Source organism: Tamandua tetradactyla, chromosome 4 (genome assembly GCF_023851605.1).
Source record: "Tamandua tetradactyla isolate mTamTet1 chromosome 4, mTamTet1.pri, whole genome shotgun sequence".
NCBI lineage: Eukaryota > Metazoa > Chordata > Mammalia > Pilosa > Myrmecophagidae > Tamandua > Tamandua tetradactyla.
The window spans coordinates 7889613-7898608 of record NC_135330.1 but is presented as its reverse complement, the minus strand read 5'-3'; positions in this window follow the sequence as shown (position 1 = coordinate 7898608).

Here is an 8996-nt window from a genome sequence, read left to right as displayed (position 1 = left end):
TGATGAGAGGGCACTGGAGGATTTTAATCATGGAGGTGACCTTACCTGAATCAAGCTTTTAAAGATCACTCTTGTTGCTGCATGGGCCAGGCAGGAAGCAGGGAGACCTGTTAGGAGACACCGTGTTGGCTCGGGCAAGGGTGAAGGCCATGCAGATGGGGGAAGCAAACCGATCTTGGATGGAGTAGATGGTGGTGTCATTTATTGAGATAGGGGTGTGTAGGGGGTTGAATCGGGTCCCTCACAAAAGGCACGATCAAGTCTCAACCCCTGGTCCTGTGGTGTGAGCCCATTTGTAAACAGGACCTTTGAAAATATTATTAGTGAAGATATGTCCAAACTGAATGTGAGTGGGCCTTGCCTCAATATGCCTGAAGTCTTTTATAGGCGAAGGCAACTGGGCATGGAAGATGCCATGGGGAGCACCCAGAAGCTGAAGTCCAGTGGAACCTTCAAGAGAAAGGAGAAGATGCCGCCATGTGCATGGCCATGGGATGGAGAAGCCAAGGACTGAGGCGCTCTGGCACCCAGCTCCAGAGCACCACTGTCTTTGGGGAGAAAGCATCACTTTGCTGATGCCTCAGATTTAACTTCTCCTAGCCTCAAAACCACGAGCCAACAAATTCTTGTTGTTTAAACTAACCCATTGTAGCCCATTGTACAGTATTTCTTTTGGTAGCTGGGAACTAATAGCAAGGGAGGAATGGATTTAGGGATTGGAAAGCCAGAGTTCTGTTCTGCCCAAGGTGAAGTGTGAGATGCTCGTTATACATGCACATTCACGTAGGCATTTGGATGTTCAAATCTAGAGTTTCAGGGAGATTTAAGTGTAGATTTGGGAGTCAACAGCATACAGATGGTGTTTCAGTTTTCTAAAGCTGCCAGAATGGAATATACCAGAACTGTGTGGGCTTTTACAATGGGGATTTATTTATTTATTTGTTTGTTTGTTTATTATTATTATTATTATTTTTGGCATGGGCAAGCACCAGGAATTGAACCCGGGTCTCTGGCGTGGCAGGCAAGAATTCTGCCTGCTGAGCCACTGTAGCCCACCCAATGGGGATTTATCAGCTTATAAATTTACAGCTCTAAGGCCATGAAAATGTCCAAATTAGAGCATTAAGAGGAAGATACCTTTTCTGAGGAAAGGCTGCTGGCTTCTGGGGCTCCCCTGTCAGATAGCAGGGTGCATGGCTGGTGTCTATAGGTCTTTCTCTCGGGTTCTGCTGCTCTGAGCTTTTGAGCCTAACGACTTTCTCTGTCTAAGGTCCTCTCTTAGCATCTCCAGGGCGTTTCTCGAAGTCTCACTCTCTCTCAGTGTTTCTGCTTTTTATCCTCTCATGCAGGGCTCCAGTAAAGGATTAAGACCCAATTTGAATCGGCTGGGTCACATATCAATTGAAACAACATAATCAAAAGGTAAAAGAATAAGGGCTTTTCTAGGGTACTGAACAACTCCAAACCACCACACTCCTCACTCTGGACCCCAGAAAGACAGGCTCTTTCTATATGCAAAATACATTCATTCCATCACAATATCACAAAACCTTAAATAATTTCAGTAACAGTATTAAGTTCAAAGTCTCATCAAAATCAGTTACAGGCATGGTCTATCCTAAGGCAAAATCCCACTCTGGCCATGAATCTATGAAACTATGAAACTTACAGCAAGTTATTTGTTTCCAGTATAAAAAGGAGGGACAGTCATAGGACAAATGTTCCCATTTCTATAGGGAGAAATGGGAAGGAACGCAGGGTTCACTGGACCCAAACAGTTCTGAAAATATGCAGGGCATAGTTCATTAGATTTCAAGGTCTGAGAATGGTCTACAGGAAGACATTGTATCCTCGGGGCTTGAGAGACCTGTAGTCCCACCTTTTCCAAGGGCTTGTACAGCAGCTATGCTCTCTCCAAACCCTGGGTGAAGGCTCCAATGTCTCCAAACCACCGTGTTCTCCGTTCCACCCTCTTCAAGAGTCTGGGTGGCAGCCAGACTCTGCCGTCTCTGGGCGCAGGCTCACCCCTCTCCAAACGGTGGGGTTGTGCCTAGGCTCTCTCCAGTCCCTGGAGAATGTGCTCCACCCTCTCTGAGGCCTGGGGTGGCAGCATTCTTCCTGAACAATGGGGCGGCCAAGCTCTCCTCAATTCCCCAAGCATCCGAGAGCCGTGGGGTGGTACCACCCTTCCTGAATAACAGGGAGGAAGGCCCCCCCTCTGCAAACTTACCCTTTCCATGTGCATGTAGGATCCACTCTCCTGGCCTGTGGTTTCTTGCTCCACACCTCAGTTTCCATGGTTCAGCCTTCAAAGTTACTTTTCCTTCAATCTGTTCCTTTCAGTCCAGACTGGCAGTTGTTCTGTTTATATAGATCCCTCAACAAACTTGTTGGTTTTCACATGCAGCCCACATGTCCAGTTGTCAGACAATAGGACTCCACAGATCCTTTTTGGATAACACCATCTCCAATCCTGGCTTTCTCTGAAATGGCTGACTGTCCATGTTTGGGCGACTCCTCACATGGGGCACTAGTCTCTGGGGTCTCATTTTCTGGAAGCCTCTTGCATTTTACTATAAACTTGCTGCACTTTACATTTAATTTGAAAAGCTCTTTAGTTAAGCATCCTAGCTTATTGCTTTCAAGTTCTCCCATTCAACTCAATTTTGCCAAATTCTCTGCCGCTTTTAAACAAGGATCTCCTTCCTTCCAGTTTCCAATAACACATTCATCATTTCTGTCTAAGGCCTCATTGGAGATAACTTTAGTATCCAGATTTCTACCAACAGTCTTTTTAAAGCAACCTAAGCCTTTTCTATCAAGCATCTCATAATTCTTCCAGAATCTTCTTCTTACCCATTTATAAAGCCATTCCAGCATTTCTGGTGTTTGCATCTCACAGCACCCTGCTCTCCTGCTCTTCTGGTACCAAAATCTGCTTTGGTTTGTTAAAGCTGAGAGAATGCAATATACCAGAAATGGGTCGGCTTTTACAATGGGGATTTACCAGTTTATAAATTTATACTTCTAAGGCCATGAAAATGTCCAAATTAAGGCATCAAGAGGAAGACACCTTCTCTGAGGAAAGGCTGCTGGCTTTCGGGGTTCCTCTGTCACGTGGAAAGGCACGTGGCCGTTATCTGCTGGTCCTTCGCTGTCAGGTTCCATTGCTTTCAGCTTCTGATTCCAGTGGCTTTCTCTCTGAATGTCTTTTGATCCTCTCTTAGCATCTCCAGGGCATTTCTCTAAGCTCTCTATCTCTCAATTTTTCTGCCTTTTATCCTCTCATAAAGGGCTCCAATAAAAGATTGAGACCCAACTTGAATTGGGTGGGTCACCTCTCAGTTGAAACAACGTAACTAAAAGGTCCCACCCACAATAGGTCTGCACCCACAAAAATGGACGACAAGAACATGGGCTTTTCTAGGGTACGTAATAGCAACAAACCACCAGAGACATTATTTAAAACTTTGCAATAGAAAATCATCTAGGGAGAGTGTGTAGACAGAGGTGAGAAGACCTGGGACAAAGTCCTGAGGTCCTTCCATATTTAAAGATCAAACAAAGGAGGAAGGACTTACAAAGAAGACTGAGAGGGCACAGCCTTGGATCTTGGAGGAAATCCCAGGCAGTGGAATGTGGAGTCAGAGGAGCCAACAGAATAATAGGATTCAAGGAGGGAACGGGCTGTGTAAAACACCGATGAGAGCGACCACTGGACTTGGCAGAAGGAACCATTCATTACCTTGACCTGAGCGGCTCCGTGAAGTGTGCTAAGGAGGTGGAGAATGAGGCTGCAGCGACTCTCCTACAGGAACTGTGCTGTGGACGGAGAGAAAAGCATGGTGGGAGTAGCTGGAAGAGTTTCAACCCCCCATGGGAGGGTTTTTAAAGATAGGAGATACTAGAACATTTACATGCTGATGGATGGATTTGGTAGAAAAGCAGAAATGAGTGACGCAGGTGAGAGGACATGAAGTAGGGGACACGTCCTTGAGGATGAGATCCAGGCACGTAGATGGGGGCAGGGACACCCCCTTTATCCTAGAAGGGGAGCAGAGCAGGGGGTCCTGATGTGGTAGGCTGCAGGTGGGATGGTAGGGAGATGAGGGGGTTCTGTCTAATCGCATCAGAGACGTCCCCGTGACGCGTGCAGCAAGTTCACTGGTGTCTCCACGGGGGTGGAGGGGAAAGATGTGGGAAGTCTGGGGAATGAGGAGAAGGAATGAACTGGAGAAAGCTCCATCCCAGGGGAGTGTGGTAGGATCCCTGGGTACAGTGTATACTCATTTGAGACTTATAAATATCCCTAGCTCTTTACTCATGCCCAGCGTTCCCACCTCCAGACCTTTGCTCATTCAGTGGATCCTGAGCCAGAGGATGGAAGAGGTAGGTAGGCAAGGAGAGAGGGCCCATGTAGAGGAGTACAAACGAGCAGGTTCCACATCACCAGCTCAGGAAGTCCCCACCAGAGCCCTGGGCAGTGGCGGGAGGCCTGACTGGGGCGCCTGGGCAGGGAGGAGGCAGAGCGGGCTAATTTTAGGAGGCCTCCAGATTCTATTGTTTGGTGAGGCAGGGCGGTACGGGTGGTGGGTTCAGGCGGTGACACCAGTGTGAGAAAGGAAACGTGGCTGCCGCTGCGGTGTGAGAAGGATGGAAACTGTGAGCCTGGTGTGTAGGTTTCAGTCCTGGGGAGGTTCTGCTTTGGTTCCCACAAAGCAGGTAGGAAGTCACCCTTTCCTGACCTCTTTCTGCCATGAACAGCTTTTCCACCAGCCCAGCCAAGTGTGGGGTGGGCCGGGCCCGTCAGCGCCCACGTCAGCGCTGCCCTGGCCAGTGTGTGTGCGTGTGTGTGTGCGTGTGGTCTTTCCCCCATCCAGCTCTGGGGCTGGCCCCGGGTAAACACCAGCCCATCAGGGAACACTGTGCTCCTGTGTGTTTCTCCCAACGGCCAGTGAGGTGGATGATCATTTCACAGGGAGGGATCTGAGGCTCAGCCACATACAGTGACTTACCCAAGGTCTCACTTTGGCAGCTGAGACCTCTCATGGGCCACCAGGTGTTTCCTAGTTTCCTGGAAGGACTGAGTACTTCGTGATTCTGGTAAACCTTGCTGTACTTTGCATGGCAGGCTGGCAGGTGCAATGAAGGTGGTGCCTCGAGTTTCTGGGTAGGGAGAGAGACAGTGTAGGGGTTCCAGAACAAAGGTCTGTATTCAAATCTTGCTACTCTAGGTATTAACAGTGTGACCTTGAGCAAGGCGTTTTAATCTCTCAGAGCCTCTGCATCTTCCTCGGCCACCTCGGGAGGTAACCCTGCCTGGTGCTCAGAGCTGCGGTGACACTCCCGTGAGAGAGTGGTAGGAAAGAGCTGCACCAGGAGAAGGGACTCTTGTCCATGTGTCCCCTCAAAGACTGGGTTTTATTGCAGCCCAAGAGAGAAAGGATTGCTCTTCAAAAGGAAAGAGGGTTCACTGCACTTATTTGGGGATACCGTGACTACATGGTTTTGGCTGTAATCGTCTTGTGGCCGGTTAGAGAGAGACACACTGGGGAGATGGAAAAGGTCTTGCCAAGGCCAGTGAAATTCCAAAGCCCGCTGGTCTCCAAGGTCCCCTTGAAGTCGCGAGCCCTCCCATCACAGGCCGGGAGAGCCTCTCGGAAGGCAACTTGCATGATTTAAAATTCTGAAGATGACTCGACAGCTGGGTATCTTTGTTGCTTAATAGATTTTCTCCAGCTAATTCTCCTGGGTTCTTTCCATTTCCCGGGCAGAAGGAGTCAGCTTTACTATCTCCCCGCACTGCTGATAAGCTGCTGCCTGGTGAATAGAGATGAGCGTGTGCAGATACCGCGGGCGAGGGAGCACCAGACTAAAATGATTTCAGCAGCAGCAAAGGAGAGACTCAGGCTGCCCTCAGGGTCACCTGGGGGCCATCGAGAGCCTGCCCACCTGGCCAACAGCTTCACCCCTGATAATTCTGACCTCTCTTCTGCACTCTGATAATTCTGGTGCACTCTCACCGATCCTGTAAATCAGAGCTCAAGTGTTTCCCCTTTAAGATGACTTTCATAACATCACCAGAATTAATAGGCCCTCCTCCAGGGTCCCATATCAGAAAGGATGCTGGGTCCAAAAAGGATTAAACAATAAAGGAAATTTATTAACTTAGATAGCTGAAATTCCACAGGTAATCTGAGTTTTAGGCATGGTTTGATCAGGACTCTGAATGGCTGTTTCACATCAGTTCTCTAGACTCCACCTTCCTTTGATATGTTGGCTTTGCCCGCAGGCTGGTTTCTCCCAAGGAGGCAAGATGGCTGCAGCAGCAAAGAGAGGACATTTGCTCTTGATTTCACCCATCTTCTCTCCAGCTGTAAAGCAAAAGCCCCGAGTTTCCCCGTGGTTGGACTGACCCGAACCGATTACTGTCCAGGAGAGCTCGCATAGGAATTGACTTAGGACAGCACTAACTCCTTTTCCTCAGTCAGTACAGGGTACAGTGGTCAAATTAGGTTGAAATTATGCCAGGTGGGGTCCACCCTAGGACTCACACAGATGGCTGCTACAAAGTGGGGAGGGGCCGTTCCCAAAGGGAAGAGAAGAGGGAGATGGTTGCTGGGAACACAACCAGACAACACCCCCTGCCCTCCCGTGGCACTTGGTGTGCTGTGCCAAAATCATGTGTGCTTGCGGCCGGTTCCCCACCTTCTCTGAATTTTGATGAAGTCCAAATGATCATTTTTTTCTTTTGTGAATTATGCTTTTAATGTCATATCTAAGACATCTTTGCCTAACCCAAAGTCACAGAGATTTTCTCCTGTGTTCCCACCTATACGTTTTACAGATTTAGGTATTATATTTAAGTCCATAATACATTTTGAATTAATTTTTGTATATGGTGTGAGGTATGGATCAAAGTTAATTTTTTTGTGTAGGTACGGATATTGAATTGTTCTAGTCTAATTAGTTGAAAAGTTTATTTTTTCTCCACTGAATTGCATTTGCACTTTTGTTGAATATCAGTTGTCCACATATGTGTGGGTCTGTTTCTGGTCACTCTTCTGTTCCATTGATCTATTTGCCTATTTTTATGTCAACGTCATGCTGTCTTATTGTTGTAGCTTGACAATAAGTGTTGACATCAGGCACTGTAAGCCCTACAATTTTCTTATTTAAAGTTCCTTTACTTTTCTATAAAAGGCATCCATATTGGAACGCCTTTTTCAATCAGCTTGTCAATTTCCACATAAATGCATGTTGAGGTTTTTTTGGCTTTTTACAAAGGGAATTTATTAAGTTTCAAGTTTACAATTCTAAGGCCACGAAAATGTCCAAATTAAGGCAAGGCTATAAAAATGTCCAAACTAAGTCATCCAGGGAAAGATACCTTGGTCCAAGAAGGCAGATGATGTTTGAGGTTTCTCTCTGAGCTGGAAAGGTACATGGCGACATCTGCTAGCCTTCTCTCCAGGCTGCTTCAGTGGCTTCCCTGGGGGTGTTTTTTTTTTTAAGGGGAATTTATTAAGTTGCAAGTTTACAGTTCTAAGGCTATGAAAATGTCCAAATTAAAGTACCAACAAGAGGATACCTTCACTCAAGAAAGGTCAATGAAGTTCAGGTTTCTCTCTCAACTGGAAAGGCACATGGCAAACATGGCAACGCCTGCTTTCTCTCCAGGCTTCTTCTTTCAGGAAGTTCCCCCGGGGGGGGGGGTTTCCCTCTTCCTCTCCAAAGATCTCTGGTTGAGAGGGCTCTCCTGGTTCTCACGGCTCTCTCCTCTTGCAACTCTGTCGCTCTCTCCAAAATGCTTCCTCCTTTAAAGGATTCCAGTAAACCAATCAAGACCCATTTGGAATGAAATCTCCATCTAATCACAAAGTTAATGCCCACAATTGGATGTGTCACAGCATCATGGAGATAATCTAATCAAAAGCTTCCAACCTACATTATTGAATAGGAATTAAAAAAAAAGTGGTTGCTCACACAAGATTGGATCAGAATTAAAACATGTCTTTTCTAGGGTACAAAATCCTTGCAAACCGGCACACTTTTCTATCTAGACAATCATGTTGCTTGTGAATAAAGACAGTTTTATTCCTTTCGTTCCAATATGGATGTCTTTTATTTCTTTTCTTAGCATTATTGCACTCCCTAGAACATCCAGTACAATGCTGAATAGGTAGTGAGCCAGAAATACCTGTCTTACTCCTGATCTTAAGGGGAAATGCATTTAATCTTTCACCATCAAGTATGGTATTAGTTGTAGGTTTTCTGTAGATGCCCTACCATCTACAAAAGGTAAATAGAAGGAAGTTCCGTTCTATGTGCAGTGTCCTGAGGGTTTGTGTGTGTGTGTTTTGTATTTTTAAATAAAATTTGTAATCCAACGGACACACAAAACAAAACTGCCCCGAGAAAAAGTTTCATAAATTAGCAAGTGTTAGGAAGCTGGGGGAGAGCTTCAGGTAACCGGGGGCGGGTCTTCGCCAGTCTTTTTGTACAGCTTCAGCTCAGCTCTGTACAAAGTTGATGCTAACATCACTTAACATCATGGGGCAGGGCCCGTGCGCTTACACAAATGAGTCACGATACAGAAGTCTGAGTATGAAAATAAGATTTTCCCTGAAAACACATTTTTGGCACAGATTTAAAAACTGTGTGATGGGGACATTTGTTTTTTTAAGCCAGTATTATATACATATATATATATTTTAATTTTAACATTTGTTTCCCCTATTATTTATTTTTATTCCACATGTTTTACTCGTCTGTTGATAAAGTAGATAAAAGGAGCATCAGACACAAGGTTTTCACAATCACACAGTCACATTGTGAAAGCTATATCATTATACAATCATCATCAAGAAACATGGTTACTGGAACACAGCTCTGCATTTTCAGGCAGTTCCCTCCAGCCTCTCCACTACATCTTGACTAACAAGGTGATATCTACTTAATGCATAAGAATAACCTCCAGGATAACCTCTCAACTC